The sequence below is a fragment of the Neovison vison genome, chromosome 1, assembly GCF_020171115.1.
Source record: "Neovison vison isolate M4711 chromosome 1, ASM_NN_V1, whole genome shotgun sequence".
In the NCBI taxonomy this organism is placed as follows: domain Eukaryota; kingdom Metazoa; phylum Chordata; class Mammalia; order Carnivora; family Mustelidae; genus Neogale; species Neogale vison.
This window is the reverse complement of record NC_058091.1, coordinates 121,144,054-121,166,502: the sequence shown is the minus strand read 5'-3', so window position 1 is coordinate 121,166,502 and position 22,449 is coordinate 121,144,054. Positions and strand designations below refer to the sequence as shown.

Genomic DNA, 22,449 nt, shown 5'->3' with positions numbered 1-22,449 from the left:
TGCTAAGTTATTATATGGCTGTTAAAGTAGAAAGTGCATTCTTAACACCCCACTAGATAATTTATATTTTAGGCAAGAAAAATCATTCACAGCCAGTGAATAGTGTTTGTTAACAAATAGCTGGACCACGAGCCTGATGAACTGGTAGTGTGTGGGTGGGGGGAATGAAGTTTGCAGTTTGGTGTCTTTCCTGCAATGTCTCCAGGTGTCTTTCCAGTGTCTTTCAGGAAAATCTTCCCTGTGCTTTGTCATTCCTTCCCCTCCTCTTCCAACATGGGATCCAAGGGACAGCAGTCAAGGGAGATAAGCTTTCTGGCCCAATCATGCTGGGCCACTGTTGAATCCAAGGTCCCCTTCCTTCTCCTCTTTCATCCTGAGTTGGGTGGAGCTGGGGGCTGGGCTGGGCCTGAGGACTGGGGTGTGTGTCGGGGGCAGAGCTGGTGCAGCTCCAGCACTCCTACTTCTAGAAAGTTCCTGGAATAAGGATTATTACATGGTAGGGCTCATGTCTTCCTTCATCTCTGTTGCATGTGTGAGAATGAAGTGTCGTAAGAACAACTTTTTTTTCCCCCGCTCTGTTCTTGTTTTTTTGTTTTTTTCCTTCTATTCTTGTATAGAATTCCCCTAATTTCTCTCAGGCCTTGAGGAATCTCCCTGTTGGGCAGGGAAAGTTGGTGGCAGTGGGGAATGGACCTGGAGGCTAATATTGGTCCTTGTTCATTCATTATTTTTTCAATTAAGATGGGTTTTCTCAATATTCCTGACTCTAAGTGGATATTGGCAGAAATGCACATTTGGGGATGACAGCATGGGATGTGTTCAGATATATGTAGAAGTCATGGGTTTACACAGAGTCTTAATATATCCGACCAGATATCTGGTCTGCTACATTAAAACAAATGTAGCAGATCATTCAGAACAATCAAAAGTGAACACAGACTGAGAGATGCTTTGCTGGGAGCAAGCCGTGTCATTGCTCCTAAGCAGGAAAACGCTGGGGAGCAGCAGGACAGGGTGTGTGTGGTGGGATCCACAGTGTCCTCCCTGCTCCTCTTCAGCTGCCTTCTAGGGGCTCTGCAGGACAGTGCATCCCCTACCCGTCCCTGTGTCTCCCTGGGGCGGGTGAGAGCACCAGGGAGACTCCACTGGTGTCTTCATCTGTCCTATTAGTGGAGGCTCTGGCTCTAGAAAGATTCTTGTGATCTTCCAACTGCTAGTAGTATATAAATTTTAAGAGGATTTCCCAAATGTAAACAAGAGCAAGGAACCATGTTGCTTGTCTAATGAGGTTATGTTTTAGAAAATGAAAAATGTGAATTTCACCATGAAAAGTGTGAAAATAAATTTGCCCCAATTTCTTGTTTCCTGGCTTTGTTAGTATCTGAGCAGTTATTCTCCAATGAATTCAATGCACCCAGTTATTTACAGGTTATGGAGTATGTGTTAGGTAGTAGTCTATGTACAAAGCTGACAGAATCCCTATCTTCACAGAGTTTACATTCTGTCAGGAGACAGCAAACCACAATGCCATATAATCTACATCTGTTAGAGGAGTGGGGAGCATGGGACAAAGAAGTAGAGCAGGTGGGACAGTTGTGGGGGCAGGAGTAGCTGTGGGCAGGCAGCAGTGCTCCATAAGGTGACTAGTGTAAGCAGTGAGATAGGAACAAAGATGGGAGGAGGTGGGGTACCAGCCTGTGAGGATCCCAATGGAAAGAGTGTCTCCACAGGGAAGAAAATCCTGGGCAAAGCTGGCAGAGTACTTGGATCATCAAGGAGCAGAAAAGGCAAGTATTGGCTGGAGCAGACTGAATGAGAAGGAGAGAAGCAGGAGTTGAGAGTCAGAGAGCTCTGTGAGGTCTTCCTCTTGGGATTTCAGACCATGTGGGGAACTAGGGAGCCATTGCAGGGCTTTGAGTCAAGTAAGGGCATGGTTTTACCTACAGGTTAAAAGGGTCACACACATGGGGTTGGGGAGAGGATAGTCCCAGGGAGTCTAGTCACTGTCATCCCCCAGGTGAGACCGATAACTCAGCCACATTTGAGTAGCACAGGAGGTGATAAATTGCTCTTCAGAGGTCCAGCAGGGCTGGTCCTGCAGAAGATTGTTTCATGGCTTGTCCACCGGTCCTCAGAAGGCCAAGAGCTGTCAGGGGTGGTGGTGGAGGGAACCTTCTTCTGTAGCTGTACTGATGTGGTGCCTGTGACCTACAGAAAAGGGGAAGATTTTAATGGAAGCAGCTGTGGGCTCCAGTTTTCAGTGCACATGGAATTCAGTAGAGGAAAAACACATGTACAGAAATAATGAACTTAGAAGCAGGTGTGGGGAAGTTGCTGGGTGTGGACCCATGAGCAGAGAGTTCCCACCTAGGCAACAGTAGTGCTCTTTGGTGTGTTTTCAGTCACGTCCCAAGAGGAGGCAGGTTAGAGCTGTGGTTCTCATAATGTGGTCCCTGGAACACCAGTATCAATATCCCCACCACCTCCTTAGAAATGCACATTCTTGGGGGCACCTGGGTGGCTTGGTGGGTTAAGCCACTGTCTTCGGCTCAGGTCATGATCTCAGGGTCCTGGGATTGAGACACGCATCGGGCTCTCTGCTCAGCGGGGAGCCTGCTTCCCTCTCTCTCTCTCTCTCTCTCTCTGCCTGCCTCTCTGCCTACTTGTAATCTCTCTCTGTCAAATAAATAAATAAAATCTTTAAAAAAAAAAAAAAGAAAGAAATGCACATTCTTGGACCCACTCCAGAACTACTGAAACAAGCTCTGAGGGTGGAGCCCAACAGTCTGTGTTTCATAGGCCTTCCTGGTGATTGTGATGCCTGTGGAAGGTTAGAACAATTGCATTAGAGTCCTTCATGGAAGGACCTCCTGGAGCCAGGAGCACAGGCTGCTGAGGAGTCTGGTTGACACCATTTCTGGGTCTCAAAATTTTAAGATTATCTTTCCCTGATTCAGAATGGTCAGAGCTGAGTCCCTCAGGTCAGGGTCTCCTGCTTGACACTTACCTCCTCCTGCCTGGGACTCCCAACTGACAGTTTGTTCCCTGCCCCTGGCCTTTCTCACTCCTATGTCTGTGTCCACAATGGAGTTCATGGCCTCACTGGTGAAGACCTTCCTCACCAGGGAGGAGACAATCCTGCATATCCATAATGTCCAGGCTATCAACAACAGGCTGTATGCCTGCTTCTTTCGACAAGGAAGCATCTGTGAATCTGTCTGTTCAGAGGTGAAGGTGACAGATGGGTTGTTGACCTATATTAGGTCCTGCAGTATTAGAGTTAGGAGCCACCTCAGAGCCAAGTAAATCAGCCCCTTACTTTTCAGATAAAGGAAAGGAAGTCTTTCACTTATTCAGATTCAGTTATTCAGTATAAATATAGAGAACCCGTACTAAGTACCAGGTTCCCTTTTAGATACCTGGACACATCAGTGAACCAAAGAACGGTCTCTGCACTGCAGCATTTATATTCTAGAGGCAAAAAATAGATACATGGATGGGGGCTAAAGGATGTTAGATGTTAATGAGTAGGCATTTTGAAGAGTGGATATCTGAGGGTGAGAGTTCCAAGAAGAGGAACACGCATGTGAAACACTTGAGGAAGGAGGGTGGTTTGTGAGTCTGTGCACACAGAGAGTCCACATAGTTGGTAAGAAAGGTGAATGGGAGGGTGGGGAGAAGTGACAATCCTGGAATAAAGCGGTGTTCCTGGTCCATGGGCACAGAAAAGAGATTGATCATGAGAAGCTCATGAGAAGGTCACACTTGAGTGTACCTGAGTGAATCACATGGTGTTCAAATTGTCCTGCAGGTTGATGAACTGGACTATCAGGGGCACAGAAAGCATGGTTACTGTGGTTATTACAGTTAACCAAATAGTCCAGAGACTGAAATGCGTGTGCTCTCCATGGGGCACAGGTATGGAATTTGGGCTGGAAGTGGAAAGGGATTTTGTTGGGCAGGGGTGGAAGCAGACATCAGCATAGAGAAGTCTTTGTGTGCTGTGTAATGGAGTTTGGATGCAGACCTAAGGAAAATTTAAACAGAACTGTGCAGGAGTTTGCTTTAACATCATGAAGGATGGAGACTGGAGGCATGGATGTAGTTACATAGAGGAAGTTTGGCTGTCTGACTCTGTGTAGGGGCAGCTGGGTAGAAGAGGAGGCGTCTGGTTTCACAGAGGTTTGGAAAGTAGACTCAACTGAGTGTGAAGGTTTGGGGACAGAGTTTAGAGGTGGGACAGAAGACTACAGAGAGTCAGAGGGCTCACAGGATGTAAGGAAGGATGAAGGAGTGGGGATATTTTAATCATTGTCCTATCACAGATGGGTTCAATCATGAATTAGTCCAGGATTTGAGGTGGAAGTATCTGTGAGGAATGGCAGAGCTAACCCCCAGGGATGTGGATATTAGGGAAGGAGCTCAGGAGGTATGTAGGGTTGTCAATGGTGGAAATGATGACCAATTGGCAGTGGGTGTGCAACCAGATGTCCTAGAGAGTGTGTGAGGTGAGAAGAGCAGAGAAGGATGGATCCTGGGACCAAATTCCTCCTTCTGTCTCTCTGAAGAATGCACCGCTGCCCTAATGGTCCGGGAGAGGAGCCCGCACTCTGTGCCTGCAGCAGTCCCTGTGCACTTTCCTTCTGTTCCCTGAGTCAGGGCTACTGTTTTGCTCCCTGTAGAGGCCACTCCTCAAAGAGACCCCAGAATGCAATGCTGTCCCTGGAGTTGTGCACAGAAAGACTCTGCTGGGATTCCTGGATTCTCCAGCTTCTCTCTTGCAGGTATGGGCTCTACTCCTCAAGTGCACATCCAAGCAGCAGAGGAGGATGGGGTCCAAGTGCTGTGCATGGCCTTGGGGTGGTTTCTGAAGCCTCAGATATAGTGGAGAGTCTCAGAAGGTAGAAGTTCCTGATATTCTCCGAGATATATGCCCAAGGCAGTGGGAGGCTGTTTAGTTTGGAGGCTGCTCTGGTGGGTGAAGAACAGCTCTTCAGGCAATGTGTCTGCTGTGTCTTCAGCCTCATTCTGGGCCAGTGGAAGGCAATGACTTTTTTTTTTTTTTTAAGATTTTATTTATTTATTTGACAGAGAGAGATTACAAGTAGAGGAGAGGCAGGTAGAGAGAGAAGGAGGAGGAAGCAGGCTCCCTGCTGAGCAGAGAGCCCGATGCGGGACTCGATCCCAGAACCCCGAGATCATGACCTGAGCCGAAGGCAGCGGCTTAACCCACTGAGCCACCCAGGCTTTTTTTCATTTAAAGTCAGTGCTCTTTCTGGGAGGGGCAGGTGTTCCTGGGTGTGCTTGGCTGGTCTGTTCTGGTTCGTGTCCCTGACAGGGTCACTGGCTGTGTACAGAGGCCTTCTTTCCTAGGGCCTCTCCTTGGAAACCAGCTTTCACAGTGAGCCTGAACTCGCTGATGGTCTTAACTCTTGGGACTGCCTACCATACCAAGAGAGAACATACCACAAAGTGGCAGGAGATGAAGAAACAGGAGAAACTGCATGAGGACAAGCAAAAGGACTAGAACAAAAAGGAAAGTGTTCTGAATGCCAGAGGTAAGGCAGGAAAGGGGCCATGGTCTGGGAATGTGGAAGCTGGTGTGGAGGAAAAATGGAAGGAAGGCCCTTGGCCTGGGCAGGTGGCCAAGTAGTTTCATAGAGGACAGTTGGGGCTGTGGAGGTTGAGGGGTCTGGAGTTAGATCTTATTATAGGATACAGAGAGATCTTCTGGTGGGTTTTGCAGGTGCAGTCTTTGCTGTTCTTGGTGATGGGAGTTCATGCCTATCTTACAATTTCCTTCAGTTGATCTGCAAGCAGATCTTGGTAAGTTCTGTTCTTTCTTCAGAACTTTCTGCATCCGCTTTGTAGGAGATGTTCTGGTTCTCAGCTCACTGTTTCCTGTGTTGCCTTTCAGACTGTTGGAAATCCATTTACCTGGCTGGTGAGTGACTTTCCAGATATCCTTGTGTCTTCCATCTTAATTAAGCCAAGAGGTATCCCCTCTCCTTGTTTCATGCAGAGGCATGTGGACCCTTCCCTGGGGGCAGAAGTGGAAGCTGGTGGGAGGCAGACCCCACTCCGTGAGCTTTCCCTAATCTATGCCAGTGTTTCTTACCCAGTGCTTGGGAATCTGGGGTGATGGTGGTCCCTGGAGTCTGTTGTGCATCTTGACTTTATTCTAATACTGACCTACCCACCACATTGCTTGCTTTTTAGCCTTTAATATAACTAGTTCTGTTAGCACGTGGAATCTGAAAGCCAGCTGCTCTGAAATTTCATTAAAGAAGGTATAAAAATAAATGGGGTTCATTAAACAAAGCAGTGATCCTGACCGCATAATACCAACTGGGTAGAGTGTGTTTTCTCCAGTTCCTGGAAGTTGTGGTCACGAAGTGGTGGGTAAAGGACTGGAAAGACTATGTGTGAGAGTGTGGTGGGATGAATTATCAATGCCCCCAAATAGCGATGTGTTATCTGAGAAAGATTGGCCACCTTTACCCCAGAGCTCACCTCACATCCTGTCCTGAAGTCATCCTCCCTTTTGACTTCTTTCTTAAATATCTCTGTTATCAAAATCACTGATGTAGTAATAACTTTTTTTACAATTATGGAATAATGTATATTTTATTCCCTCAAATATTTTCCTATATTGTATAATTCTCAATTAATAGGTGCAAAATCCAGTGCAAGTAGAATAAGTTTTTTTTTTTTAAGGTTTTGAGGCAAATGAGAGCTAAATAACTTGGCGAAGGACTCAAAATGACTGTGGACAGGAGTGAAACTCAGCCTGCAATGCCAACTTCCTGACCTGTGGTCCAGGGACTTTCCCACAATACCCTGCTGTCAGCACGTGACAGGAGATCATCTCCTCTCCAGATTTTCCCTGCTCTGCAGCTAGTGTCACCTATATTCCAGAGGGCAGACAAGGGTCTGTAGATGAATGCTGAGCAGGCTTGTTCTGACTGAGTTCTCACCAGGGTGTGCTCCCTTTCAGCCAGGAGGAAGGCACAGCTATATGCAGGTAAGTGTCTCTGGGGTTCCTGGAGGCTTTACCTCCCCAGCCTCAATTCTGTCCCATTCTGTATCATGTATCCCACATCAGGACAGGGTTGGTGTACATGCTGTCCTTGTCACTTCTGTCTTCTCCCTCTGGAAGACTGCAGGGACTGTTCTTGGGAACACAGATCTGCCTCCATTCTGACCCATTCTCTGCTATAGGTGGCTGTTGGGGTTAGCAACACCCTCTGAACACACATTTTTAACTGATTATTTTGATTTGTTCAATGTCAATAAAGGGGTCATTTATAAGGAGAGTCTGGAAAAGGGTAGTGATTGTAGAGATTAGAAATTCCTATGTCAAAGATTTCAGAAATCATGTTTGCCTGCTTAGTACTTAGGTCTTCCTAAGTGGATTCTTGATCCTGAATCCATTTTACCCTGAAATTCCTACTTTTCATAGATCTATGTTTGGTTTTCCTGCTTCTTGCTGGTCCCCTGGTATGTTCTTCATTTCATTTTCTCATGCACTGACCCCTTGTCCCAGCTGGGTTTCTTCCTTTAAACTTCTTAGTTGCTGAGGAATTAAATGCTTTAGAATAGGTGTTCTGAATGTGAGATCTAGAACCCCCTGGGAAGTTATGGATTCCTGGGAGTGGGGTCTGTGAACCACCCTCAGTATATACAAAATCTTGTATATATATTTGTGTAGCTTGAAGAATAACATATTTTAAAATATATTACACTGCAATCTATAGTACATGTTTAATATATAACATTATGATAGATGATATGTATAGATTTCAAAAAACAGTCACTAATGATTGTTCCCAACCATGTCATTCGTTTTAGAATATTGCACTTGCCTGATGGGCTCCACCTTGTTTGGGTTTATTAGGGGCAATGTGTGAAGTTTGTAGAAGGACACATCTAGAGGAGTGAGAATTGTTTACCACAGAAAGGTGGGGAGCAATTCAGGGAAGGGAAAACTGGTAGGGAAGAGAGGAGGAGATAAGAAGGAAAGTAGAGATCCTGTGATTCCTCTTAAAGAGATTTTGGGTGGCTCAGAGCAGTGGAAGTGAGACCAGAAATCGCAGTCACAGTGGTTATATTGGGAAGTACTATGAGGGTGTGCAAGGTATTTGGGTGCATGAAAAGTAATAAACTTTGACATCTGTCTGAGCCATTTCTAAAAAGACATATTTATTTTAATTATCTAACTGAGTTTGCTTCTGATAATGGGATCATCTCAACCTTCTAGTGGAATTGGGACCAGATTGTGATCAGGGTGATCCTAATGCAATGAGAGTTTATCCAGAGCATCCTTTAACAATGGGGTGGGTTAAGATCTGGGCCCTTTGAACCTGTGTAACATGTGTTCTTCTGTGTTTGGCTGTTTGTGTTCCCCGTCAGGGATAATGACTGTGACAGCAGAGAAGGGGGAGCCATGGGTGAAGGAGGCCTGGGGGCCAAATGTATGAGGAAATCCCTTCAGAGAGCCTTACTGGTTCTTGGGATTTATTTGTTAAAAATGAGGATCAACTATTCTTCTTTTAGCATCTCTCCCTTCTCTATTGTACTGAAGCGCATGTGTGTCAAAGTATACCTTGTAACAGACTCTTAACTCTAGAGAAGAAAGTGAGGATTGCTGGAGGGGCAAGGATGGGGGTTGGCTAGATGAGGGGCAGGGATTAAGGAGGGCACTTGTGATGAGCACTGGGTGTTGTATGTAAGTGATGAGTCAGCAAATGCTCCACTTGCAACTAATACTACACTGTATGCTAACTAACTGGAATTTAAATAAAAATTTGGAAAGAAAAAGAAGCCTATGTGGGAAAATAATGTGAACTTTGTATACCTGTTTATTTTGTCAGGACAGACACCCTTATGGTAGAATCAACATTTTCACATTGATGGACTCATAGTGTGAGGTAGACTGATGTCTGATCTCATCTTATTCACGAAATTGGAAAAATAATCCATAATGAAAGACTTTCTGTGGAAATGAAATGAAGAATGCACTTAATCCTCTGAAATGGATAGCATAGCTCTGGTTGCATTGTAAAGTCTCAGAATGGAATGCCAACTCCCTTTTTTCTCTTCCTTCTCCTTCTCCTTCTGATTCCTCTTCTTTGCTAATGCGTATCAGTATTTATATAGAAATGTGTTCACTGGGAGTCAACTAATCTCTCAGTGAAGAACAAGTAAACAAAGTTTCTTTTTCTCAGGGTCACAGGGGTCAGCCATTTTAAGTGATCTGTTTCCATCAAGCAAATCAACACAGACAGAAAAGCCCATTTATCTGAATAAATCTGTGTAAGTGGGAGTGGGGGTCACAGAATTACATCCCAAATGTTCAAGAAAATGTCATTTCCTTATTTTTATGAATGTTTTAATTTTGTTCCGAGTCTCTGCCCTATTGGAGGTAACAGCTCTCCCACTGCAGACATTTCATTCTTCTGACATGTAAGTTTTGCTTTGATCAGTTAGCTTCCTTTGTTTTCCCAAAAGGGAGTATGAGGGTTGTAAGAGTATATGTGTCCTTGGGCCATTGGGGGAGGAGGGCCCTGTGCTCTCCTCTTGCTCAACTCAGGACCTCAGGCTACAGAGGGTAACTTGATCTGGTGCATAGGACACTTGGGTTTGGGGTTCCATTTAGGTGTTTGTGGACATTGTTTTCTCCCTCTGTCCCAACCCCATCTCAAGTTCCTTAATCGTAATCACATCTGTAATGTTCTCTCTGTTGCAACAATTTTATAATTTCTAAGGCATTGGACATGGCCATATTTGGAACCTATCATATAATGTGTCTCCTGGTACTTTTGAGCTCTGTGAGGTATTACAGAGAGAAGTAGATGAGTAACCCCAATACTTTTGGGTTTCCCCATACATATAGTAATGATATTCCTCCCAATACTCCATTGAAAAGGGAAGCAAATTCATTAGTGTCTGACCTCTCATTGGATGTATGTTATTCCTTCTTTGAACTTCTTTCTCTATCTTCCTTGAAATCTCTCTGTTGCCGCCTCCTGACTGGGCCAGATTTCTCTAATGGAGTATCCAGAGTTCTCCTCACCCATGGCTGATAGTCATCTTCAAAGTGCAGCTCCACCAAGGAGCATTGTCTGTACATTGTCAGCCTACAAGATCAGTTCAATCAGTTAAATAAATGGAGGCCTCAAGAATTTTTAAAGAAATTTATTTATTTATTTTAGAAAGACAGACAAAATGAGTGGGAGGAGAGGCAGAAGGAGACAGAGAAAGAGAGAGAATACTCGAGCAGACTCCCCACCAAGTGCAGAGCTCAACACAGAGCTTGATCCCATGACTCTTTGAGATCATGACCTGAGCGGAAATCAAGAGTCAGGTGCTTAACTGACTGAACCACCCAAACACCACAGAGAACTCAGAAATTTTGATCCCTCCAGTTCTTTCTTAAGAAAACTTAGCTTTCAGGGTGGATGTGTAGCTAGGGATTAAGAAAGCATAATTTGATACTGAAAAAAACTGGGAATAGAATCTTATTTTCAGATTGTTATCCAACCTCTCAGTGGTGTTAAATTTTATGGCCTGTCTTTCCTGGGAAGGGTGTAGTAGGATGGCTCCAAGTGTGTGTGTGTGTGTGTGTGTGTGTGTGTGTGTGTGTGTGTGTAAAAGAAATAAATTCATTGGTTGAATGTTTCCAAAGTATATTTCCCTATAATTCTTGCATCACTGTATTTCAGATGCCTAGATATTGACATTGTTGTGTACAATCTCCTCAAATCTCTAGTTTTTGTTCACTTTTGGGAAATGTGCTTCCCTTGTAGCTTGGAAGAAGGAGAAGTTCCAGGCCTGTGAGTTACTTTCATTTCTTTCTGGGTGTTTCTACTGCCGCCCAATGGCTGCTGACATGTCCTTTAGCTTGCTGATGATTCAGATGGTGGCTCCATCAATGGTGGTGGGCTTGGATGGGGCAGTGAAAGTCATGTGGCTGGGATTGGTGGGTGTGAGTGATATTGGATGCTAAAGAGATATCCCTCAGTCCATGGAGTATCGTCTGATCCTTAAGTTTCCTGTGACATATCTAACCCCCTAATCACTCTCATGGTTACTTCTCTTGTTTGGAGGGCTATGGGCCTGAGTCACAATGCTCTAATCTCAGAAGGCTTAGACCTCCCTGCAGCTAGGTATCTTGGGGGGTGGTGGTAGTGTGCCTTCTTATAGGGCAGGGGAAGGCCTTGCATGATTGGCAACTCTCTCTGCAGTATCTGGCACTCTAGATCCAGAGGCTGCACATCCTGACCTTGATGTCTCTGATAAAAAGACTAATATGATCTGGATGGACACATTTGAGGATACAGGAGAGACACAGCATCCTGGACTGTGAGCTCCAAACATCACCGTGATGTTATTGCAAGGTGAAGATCAACTATGGAAACCGAAATGAGTGGGCTCTGGTGGTCTGTAGGGAAGGTGTGAAGAAGTAGGACTGGCACAAAAGTTCCCAGAAAAGGGGTTCTGGACTGTGGGCACTTTGCCAATATATTATGCCTGCACCATCACTGTGACTCAACTAATCCTTATGCAAGTTCTCCACAGGGTAAGGGTTTTCCTGGACCTCAACAAAGGTGTTGTCTGCTTTTATAACATGACTGATAGCTTCCACATTTTCTCCTTCCCTTTAGCTTCTTCCACTTGCTCTCTGTTTCTGTACATCATGTCTCGGTTAGGAGATGTGTCCCTGGCCATTTTCTCTGTGGTTAGTGGGCCTGGAGAGGACCCTGTGCTTTATCCTTCTTTGGAAGAGAATGTGAACCTTTCAGGGCAGGGGTTCAGTCCAGGATCTGGTGTTGATGGTGCTTTCCAAGGAGCCAAATCTTCATTACTTTCTTGTAGCCCAATGTTATATCCCTCTAAGGGCCCAACATAGTCTCAGACCCATCATGGTGGTTCTTATTGAAGCTGCAGATTCCCTGAAGCAAAAGGATTGAGGCTGGTCCTGGGTGAGCTGGTGTCCTGCCCTCCTGCTCTGGATACAGACTCCTGGTGTGGTTATGAGAATAGTTAGTTTATACCTTATCCTCAGGTAGCAGAAGATAAAAGTTGACTCTTGTTTGAGCTGATTTGGGGTAGGCTGAATTTTACTACCAGAGGTCATGTTTCTTTTGGTAATGAAAATTATTTCTTTTAAAAAATTTTAATCATCATTTATATTTCATTTATATTATCATGCCTCATGTAAATTCAGCAAAAAATGAATTTTTAAAGTGTTCTAGTGTCTATTTCTTATTTATTTATAATTAAAAAAATTGTTCTCTAAATTACAGTAGAGCACAGGATTAGATTGGTTTCAAGTGTATTATATAGTGATTCAACAATTCTATACATGTCTCAGTTCTCATCTTGGTAATTGTACTCCATAATCCCCCTCACATATTTCACCCAACCCTCATCCACCAACCACCACCAGTTTGTTCCCTATAGTTGAGTCTTTTGTGTTTCTCTTTTTTTCTTTATTAGTTTGTGTGTATTTGTTTTTTCATGGAGCCTTTATACTGCTTGATATGAAGGGAATGAGGGCTGAATGAGTCTGCAAAATTTTATTTTTTCCACTTGATTTCTTTTTCTTGGTTATTTTTTTAAATTTATTTATTTTCAGCGTAACAATATTCATTGTTTTTGCACCATACCCAGTCCTCCATGCAATCCGTGCCCTCTCTAATACCCACAACCTGGTTCCCCCAACCTCCCACCCCCCGCCCCTTCAAACCCCTCAGATTGTTTTGCAGAGTCCATAGTCTCTCGTGGTTCACCTCCCCTTCCATTTCCCTGAACTCCCTCTCCTCTCTAACTCCCCTTGTCCTCCATGCTACTTGTTATGCTCCACAAATAAGTGAAACCATATGATAATTGACTCTCTCTGCTTGACTTATTTCTTATTGATTAGTGTAGCCAGTGGCTTATCGATCTTATTGATTCTTTCAAAAAACCAGCTTCTAGTTTCATTGATACATTCTCTGTATCTCTGGTTTCTCCCTCATTGATCTCAGCTCTAATCTTGATGATTTCCCTTCTTATGTGTGGAGTTGGTTTGATTTGTTGTTGATCCTCCAGTTCTTTAAGGTGTAGAGACAGCTGGTGTGTTCTGGATTTTTCAATTTTTTGAGCAAGGCTTGGATGGCTATATATTTTCTCCTTAGGGCCGCCTTTGCTGTATCCCATAGGTTTTGGACCGAAGTGTCTTCATTCTCATTGGTTTCCATGAATTGTTTCAGTTCTTCTTTGATCTCCTGGTTGATCCAAGCATTCTTAAGCAAGGTGGTCTTTAGCTTCCAGGTGTTTGAGTTCCTTCGGAACTTTTCCTTGTGATTGAGCTCCAGTTTCAAAGCATTGTGATCTGAGAATATGCAGGGAATAATCTCAGTCTTTTGGTATCGGTTGAGTCCTGATTTGTGACCCAGTATGTGGTCTATTCTGGAGAAGGTTCCGTGTGCACTTGAGAAGAATGAGTATTCTGCTGTTTTAGGGTGGAATGTTCTGTATATATCTATGAGGTCCATCTGGTCCAATGTGTCATTCAATGCTCTTGTTTATTTATTGATTTTCTGCTTCGATGATCTGTCTAATTCTGAAAGAGGCGTGTTAAGATCTCCTACAATTAATGTATTCATATCAATATGACTCTTTATCTTGATTAACAGTTTTCTTAAGTAATTGGCTGCTCCCATATTGGGAGCATAGATATTTACAATTGTTAGATCATCTTGGTGGATAGTCCCTTTAAGGATTATGTAGTGTCCTTCTGTATCTCTGACTACAGTCTTTAGTTAGAAGGCTAATTTATCTGATATGAGAATCGCTACCCCAGCCTTCTTTTGAGTCCCATTGGCATGAAAGATGCTTCTCTACCCCTTCACTTTCAGTCTGCGTGTATCTTTAGGTTCAAAATGGGTCTCTTGTAGACAGCATATGGATGGGTCCTGTCGTTTTATCCAATCTGCAACCCTGTGCTGTTTTATGGGTGCATTTAGGCCATTCACATTGAGAGTGATTATTGATAGATATGTTTTTATTGACATCGAGTTACCTTTGAAGTCTTTCTTTCTGTAGACTGTCTCTATATTTCTGTTCAATGCTAGTCTTGGGATTTTTCCTCTTTTATAGAACCCCCCTTAATATTTCCTGCAGTATCGGCTTGGTGGTTGCATAGTCTTTTAAGCCTTGCCGGTCTTGGAAACTCTTTATCTCTCCATCCATTTTGAATGTCAGTCTTGCTGGATAAAGTATTCTTGGCTGCATGTTCTTCTCATTTAGTGCCCTGAATATATCTTGCCAGCCTCTTCTGGCTTGCCAGGTCTCTGTGGACAGGTCTGACGTTATTCTGATGGGCTTCCCTCTGTAAGTAAGGAGCCTCTTTGCCCTGGCGGCTTTCAAGAGATTATACCTACAATTATAATTTCTCAATTTGACTATCAGGTGTTGTGATGTTTTTTTGGAGTGTATAATCTTGGGTGGAGACCGTTCAGCCTCTAGTACATGAACGCTGGTTCCATTCACGAGATTGGGAAAATTTTCATGAAGGACTTGTTCCACTATATCTTCTAGACTTCTTTCTTTCTCCTCCCCTTCAGGGATTCCAATAATTCTGACGTTGGAACTCTTCATGGCATCATTTATTTCCCTGATTCTGCTTTCGTGGGATCTAAGCTGTTTGTTCCAGGCTTCCTCCTGATCCTTTCTCTCTATCTGTTTGTCTTCCAGATCACTAATTTTATCTTCTGTCTCAGTTACCCTAGCTTTGAGAGAGTTTAGATTAGATTGGAACTCATTGAGAGCATTGTGGACCTCCTCCCTGGTAGCTTTAAACTCCGCCCTAACATTGTGAACATCCTGTCTGGTCACTTTCAGTTCGGCCCTAATCAATTCTGTTTGGTCATCCATGGCTTTCTCCAACCTAGCTATTGCCTGGATAATTGTTAGCCTGAATTCTCTTTCCGACATATTGTCTATGTTGATAGCCGTTAGCTCTGTTGCAGAAGGCCCATCCTCTGTATTTTTCTTCTGTTGGGCATTCCTCCTCCTAGTCATTTGGTGGGAGAAGACTGAACAGATGTAGCTGGATGTATCAACTCTGGTGCAGTCAAGGTGCACCCTGGAACACTTCCTGATCTCCGTCTCAGAGAGAAGCCTCAGTCTGGGTGCAGAAGCTGAATAAATTCCCCCTTGGACGCTGGCAGTGCATGTTCCACGTTGCAGACCCTGGGGGCTCAGGATCTTTTGCTCATCCCCAAAGCCAAGGCAGTGGCGGCTGTCTGGGAGCTCCTGACCGCCAGAGAGGTTCCAAGCAGCGATCGCACACTGAGATTTTGCCGCCGGCCCGGGTTGGGAGTGCCCGGCTTGCGCGCACCTCTTTTCAGAGGCAGCTGTGGGTCGGGCGCGCGTCTGGGGCACTGAGAACGGGGCGCTGGTCTGTAAGCCTCAGGCTGGGCTTTTGCGCGCCTCTGTCCGGGGAAGAGTTTCGCGCGCGCGGCTTAGACTTTGAAACAATGGCGCAGGTCAAGTAGCGCCCCCGGGCCTTAGTAACCCAGGAGAGCTGGAGCGACGTGCACACGCATCTCAAGCTTTGTGGTAGGGCTAGCGCGCGTTCTGCAGACCGGCGCAGCTCCCATCCCCTCACAGGAGCCGGAACCCCCGCGCTCTGGGGCGCGCTGGCGGCTTAGGGACCAGGAGCTGGTTTCTCCGCCGCACTCTCTCTGCCTCCGCGCCGGGGAGGCCGTCTGGGACCGGGGACTTAAGCCCCTGTCCCTAGCCACCCCGATTCCCACAATTTCCCCCTGCAATCCTTTGCTCTTTTGGAGTGCTTTCAACCAATCTCCAAGTTAATGCTGGTCCCCAGACGCAGGGCACTCTCGCTCGTATTGGGGTATTACTTTCCCACCGGTCACCTCTTGTGGCTCCCTCCCCCTTTTGTTTATCTTCTGATATCAGTCCGCTGTTCCCATTCCGCTTTATCTGCTCACTGGCGTCTTCTGCCCCTGTAGAGTTCCAGACGTGTATAATTCTGATCTCAGGCTGATTTCATGGGTGATCGGAGTTCTTTGGTAGGTAATAAGCTCACTTTGGGGTACCAGCTGAAAAGACGCCTCTTCCTAGTACCCCGCCATCTTGTCCCCCCCCAGTGTTCTAGATGTATACTCCTCTTAAACACACACAAAATATTCTCCATGTTAGATCATATGATGGAGCACAGAAATCGTAGCAAATTGAGAAGATTGAAATCATATCAACCAACTTCTTTGACAACGATGGTATGAAGGTAGAAATGAACAAGAGGATATCAACCCTTTGTCTGTAGTATCATTTGCAAATATCTTCTCCCATTCCGTGGGTTGCTGCTTTGTTTTGTTGACTGTTCCCTTTGTTTTGCAGAAGCTTTTTACCTTGATGAAATGCCAAAAGTTCATTTTCACTTTTGTTTCCTTTGACTTTGGAGGCATGTCTTGAAAGAAGTTCCTCTGGCCAGTGTCGAAGAGGTTACTGCCTATGTTCTTCTCTAGGATTTTGATGGCTTCCTGCCCCATGTTGAGGTCTTTTGTCCATTTCAAGTTTATCTTTGTGTATGGTGTGGGAGAATAACTGTCCAATTTTCCCAGCACTATTTATTGAAGAGACTGTATTTTTTCCACTGGATATTTTATCCTGCTTTGTTGAAGATTATTTGACTATAGATTGAGGGCTCATATATGAACTCTTTACTCTGTTCCATCATTAGCCATCAGGGAAATTGAAATCAAAATCACATTGAGATGGCGGGCCTGGTGGCTCAGTGGGTTAAAGCCTCTGCCTTCTGCTCAGGTCATGATCCCAGGGTCCTGGAATCCAGTTCCTCATCTGGCTCTCTGCTCAGCAGGGAGCCTGCTTCCCCCTATGTCTCCACTTGCCTCTCTGCCTACTTGTTATCTCTCTCTCTCTCTCTGTGTCAAATAAATAAATAAATAAATAAACCTTTTTTTTTTAAAAAAACCCATTGAGATACCCCCACCTTACACCAGTTAGAACGGTAAAAATTAACAAGATAGGAAACATTAAGTGTTGGAGAGGATGTGGAGAAAGGGGAACCCTCTTACACTGTTAGTGAGAATGCAAGTCAGTGCAGCCACTTTGGAAAACAGTGTGGAGATTCCTCAAAAAATTAAAAATAGTGGTACCCTATATATAACCCTGCAATTGCATTACTGGGTTTTACCCCAAAGATATAAATGTACTGAAAAGAGGGGCACCTGTACCCCAATGTTCATAGCAGCAATGGCCACAATTGCCAACCTGTGGAAGGAGCCAAAATGTCCTTCAACAGAAGAATGGATAAAGAAGATATGGTCCAAATATAAAATGAAATATTACATCTCCATTAGAAAGGACGAATACCCATCTTTTGTATCAACATAGATGGGATTGGAATTATGCTGAATGAAATAAGTCAGGCAGAGAAAGTCAATTATCATATGGTTTCACTTACCTGTGGAGCATAAGGAATGACATGGAGGACATTAGGAGAAGGAATGGAAAAGTGAATTAGGGAAAATCAGATGAGGAGGTGAAACACGAGAGACTGTGGACTCTGAGAAACAAACTGCGGATTTCAGAGGGGAGGGGTGTGAGAGGTTGGGTGAGTCTGGTGGTGGTATTAAGGAGGGCACGTATCGCATGGAACCCAGGGTGTGGTGCATAAACAATGAATCTTGGAACACTGAAAAAAATAAAATTAAATTAATATGTTAAAAAAAAGGAATGAAAAAAAAAAGAAAAAAAAAAGGAATGAACAAGAGGAAAGTGAGTAGACCTAAAAATATGTGGAAAATAATTCTAAACAGCTGAGCGTGGACTCACGGTTCCTTGACTTGTTTTGTAAGCATATGTAGAACTATAGTTGTATTAGTTGCATTATCACTTTAGCTTCACATTGTGTTTTATTCTGTCCTTAATTATGTTTTATGTACCTCTCAGCCTTACACATGATCAATCATTAACTTCTCTTTTTTTACCTCTGCTCCCATTCTCTTACTGATTATAGAAACTGAATGGGAACCAGATGGAAACATTTGTCTGGAAACTATGTGACATACCTAATCATACCAAGTCCTGAAGGTGCCTCATTTTCTGGAAGAACAGAGAGCTCCAGATGTTTCAAGACCCACGTTCCCAAGGTTTCTAGAAACACCTCACACACCTCTCATGTATTCACCTCCCTCTCCAAACATATAGAAGCTGTCCCTTGGCTCCACAGGGCAAGGCAACTTTGGGAAGGATCCCAGGTCTTCTCATTGGGCTGTCCTTGTGATAAAGAAACTTTCTTGGCTTCAAAACCAGTGTTTCAGACATTGATTTACTGGGCATTGGGTGCTTGAATAATGTGATATTGGTGACACAACCAATATGTCAAAGAGGTGATAGGTATTAAATTAAGGAGGCACATGTTGGATCAAGCACAGGGTATTATATGGAATTAATGAGTCTTTGAACACTACATCAAAAACTAATGATGTATGGTATTGTGACTAACATAAGATAATAAAATATAAACAAATAAAAGTGAAATAAATAATTATCTTAAGGAAGTGAAAATGAAAATGCAACATACCAAATTCTGTGGGTTTTAGCAAAAGCAGTTCTGAGAGGATGTTTATAGCAATAAAAATTAGAAAGATCTCAAACAAAATATTTAACTTTACAACTCAAGTAACTAGAAAAAGGGGAGCAAATTAAACCCAAGTCAACAAAAGGAAGGAAATATCATCATCATCATCATCATCAGAGTGGAAGTAAAAGAAATAGAGACCAGAAAAATAACAGGAAGGATTAATGAAATCCAAGGTTGTTCTTCTAAACGATGAAGAAAATGGCAAACTTTTATTTAATCTAAGAAAAAAGTAAGATTTGAATAAAATTAGAAATAAAATGGAGCTATTACAATTGAAGAGACAGAAATATATAGAATCATAGGAGACTATGAACAATTAAATACCAATAACTTCATACCTAGAGGAAATGGACACATTTCTAGAAACATGCACCAACCAAGATTGAATTAGGAAGATGTACAAAATCAGAACAGACCAGTTCCACCATCTGTAAGGTGCAGGTGGAAGCTGAGGGGCAGGAAGACAGGCTTGCTGAGGTAGGTGGAGATGACAGAGAGCATCGGGTTATGACATGTGGGGGCCTACATGTCCCCAAATTGTGACAGGCATACACAAGGATCTCTGGTTATGGTGGTTTTCTGCCCAGTGATAATGAGATTGGCTTGGCCTGGCTGAGTTCCAGAGCCCCCTCCACTTGCCTCCGTATTCATCCTGGAGCACTGGACACCAGGGCTGTGAAACAGGTGCAGCAAGATCCCCAAAGAATGGTGTCCCCACTTCCCGCTATGCCCAATACAATGATAGCTGTCTCTGTGGTCCTGCCTATTTGTCACTTCCCCTGGAGTGCAGCTGGTGGAGAATGGTGCCCTGGGGAAATTTCCATACACAGAAGGATTGATTGTTTTGACTACCATCTGCACTGAACAGGAATCCTGCAGTCTGCCCTTCACACCAGTGTGACAAAACCAGCTCTCAGGACACTTATCCAGGCCCAAAGCATCCCTGCACATGCCCAGCCACTGTGGAGGTTTTCTGAATGGTGAAGTGGACTCAAAAGTTCCTGCTGTGGAGGAGAACTTGCTAGAGATAAACATTTGCTGAAGCCATAGGATGCTAGGAATCTATCTTCATGCTCCTCCTGACCTCAGTCCTGTGAATTTCCTGGATTTATAAAATACATAAAGAAAAACAGACAAAAAGATCGATAAAAGTAAAAGACAAGAAAGAAAAAAAAAGGGAAAATACAGCCAAAATGAAAGCAAAGAATAAGATTTATATAGTACAAAAAAAATACACAGAAACAGTGACAGAAGAATAAATGGGAAGGTGTTTATAAAGCTTTGATGTGGGTGAGGAAGGTTATTTCAGTATTCCCTGGGTGTATCTTGTGATGTTTGTTAAAGGATTCAACCTTCCAGAGATATAGGGAAATTAAAACAGGGAAAAAGGATTACCTTGACGCTTATATCTATATCTATCATTTATCTCTCTCTCTCTCTCTCTAGCTATAAAGAAAAAGAAAAAGAAACATGGGTGTATGTATGAAAAAAGTTCAAGTTCAAGTTATTATGTAATATGTTGTATTAAACATCTTGTTGTAATGGTAAGTAGGTTAAAAAAATAAAAGAAGAAGAATTGTGAGAACAAATTTAACTCATACAGCAACTCAGCAACGTGGCAGAATGAATTAAAAAAAAAAAAGTTGTATCGGGCGCCTGGGTGGCTCAGTGGGTTAGGCCGATGCCTTCAGCTCAGGTCATGATCTCAGGGTCCTGGGATCGAGTCCCGCATCGGGCTCTCTGCTCAGAAGGGAGCCTGCTTCCTCCTTTCTCTCTCTGCCTGCCTCTCTGCCTACTTGTGATCTCTCTCTATCAAATAAATAAATGAAATCTTTTTAAAAAAAAAGTTGTATCTATGAAATGTACAGGTTTTGTGACAATACCAGAGGCTTAATATATTGTTGTCCCCTGATGTTGGGGTTTTGTAGTTTAATGGAGACCCTGTGGTTATTGTTCTCTTATTCTTTGGGCTTGTCTTCTGGGGAAGGGACCCGCCTCTTTGTTTTTCAGCCAGTTTTGCTTGGGCTGGGCTGTGGAAACCAGTTTTTCAGGCTTTGGTTCTCTGGAGGTTTTTGTTCTTCCGTGTTTTATTCTGTGTGTGTCTTTTCAGAGGGTTAGTGCAAATAAACAGTCTGCACCTAGTCCTTGGCTTCAGAGAGAAGCCTCAGTCTGCACCCCTCTTTGTGGTCCAAAACACACAGGCTCCCCTTCTGCAAACTCCGCTGAACAGCACAACCTCCCACAGGTGGTGCTCACCCCCCAGCCATCATCTCTGTGGTTGCCTGAGGCCCCCATTGTCTGCATCCTTGTGCCACTAGAACCACAATCGATATTGGTCTGGGCAAGCCCAATCCTGGTGGCTCCTGTGGCTGAGATTGCTGTCTGTGTTCCATGCCCACAGTGAGTGCACTTACACCGGCAGCAGTGTAGGTCGCAGAAGGGTATGGGTCCAGGGACCTATGGCAGGAGCCTGAGCCAGGCTCTGTCAGGCGTGGATGAGGGTGTGCCCAGCCTGTGCAGTGGTGCAAGCAGCGGAAAGCAGCAGGCTCAGGACCACCAACTGGGGCCCCTGCCGGGCTCTCTCAGACATGAGTGGGCACTGGTTGTGACCTTAAGTCCATTCCTGTGGCTGCCCAATTCCACCAATTGCCCCTTAAGACCCTTAAGACCCTTACGACCCTTTGTTCTTTTTTAGTGCTTTTAACCAGACTCCAGGTAAAAGCTGGTCCCCAAGCACAGGGCACTTTCATATTGGGGTATTACTTTCTAATACATTGCTTCTGGTGGCTCCTTCCCCTTCTGTTTATCCTCCAATATCACTCCCAGCATTCCCAATCCACTGACCTCTCCACTGATGCTCTTCTGCCCCCGTAGAGATCCAGAAGTGTATAATCTTAAATCTCAGGCTGATTTCATGGGTGTTCAGAGTGTTCTGGTAGATATTTAGCTCAATTCAGGGGAACTGTTGAAACATGGTCTCCTACTTCTCTGCCATCTTGACCCCCTGGAACTTTGTGGAATGAACATCTTTCCATCTCCTGACCAGCTTGCCAGTGTGCCCGTCCTCCCACCTTCCATGACCACAAGAGGCTCTCTACGTGATCTCACCAACCTGCACTTTCCCCTGGCACTTTCCACCTGACAGGACTCTGAGGAGATGGCCTATCCCAGCCTGAGTGGGGCAACGGTAACTCCAATTTGAATGGTACCTCCAATTTGAATCATAATGTGATTCCCCATTGGCATCAGTGGGGGCCAGTGTCTGGACCTGAGCTTGGGCTATGATGATCCATGACTTTATTTCCTGATCGGCGACTCATCCTGGAACACTTTGCCAGCAGTCCTGACCTCTAGACTTTCTTGACCAGTTTCCCACCATAGGCCCAAGCTCCTACAACTACTGATCACTGTCTGACTCCTCCCTCTCATTCAGTGGATTGGCTGTCTCCTCCATCAATTCCTCCTCCCCTTCTTCATCTCCTATGCTGGGTTCCTCCCCTTACCCGGGTTCTACAACTGGGACATACCCCCACCATCATGTGCCCCTCAGCCCCCTCAGTTTGCTCATGGGCCCACCTGACACCAGAGAGTCCCAACAGTAGCTGCCCAAACAGTTGTTGCCAATAATGTAACCTACATCATCCTCCTTCACTCAGGATGCTCCCTGGATACCTGCAAACTCCCCACTGACCAATGGCTGCCTCTATACCCATTCGGCCCCTGAGTATGTTTCTGACCACCCAGCCACCCACCCTGAAGCTTCTACCTTA

At 44.4% G+C, this 22,449-nt stretch overlaps 1 pseudogene; it reads right to left on the bottom strand.

Moving 5' to 3' along the window:
- Positions 1 to 22,449, bottom strand: part of LOC122905860 — a 90,515-nt pseudogene that overhangs the window by 15,717 nt on the left and 52,349 nt on the right.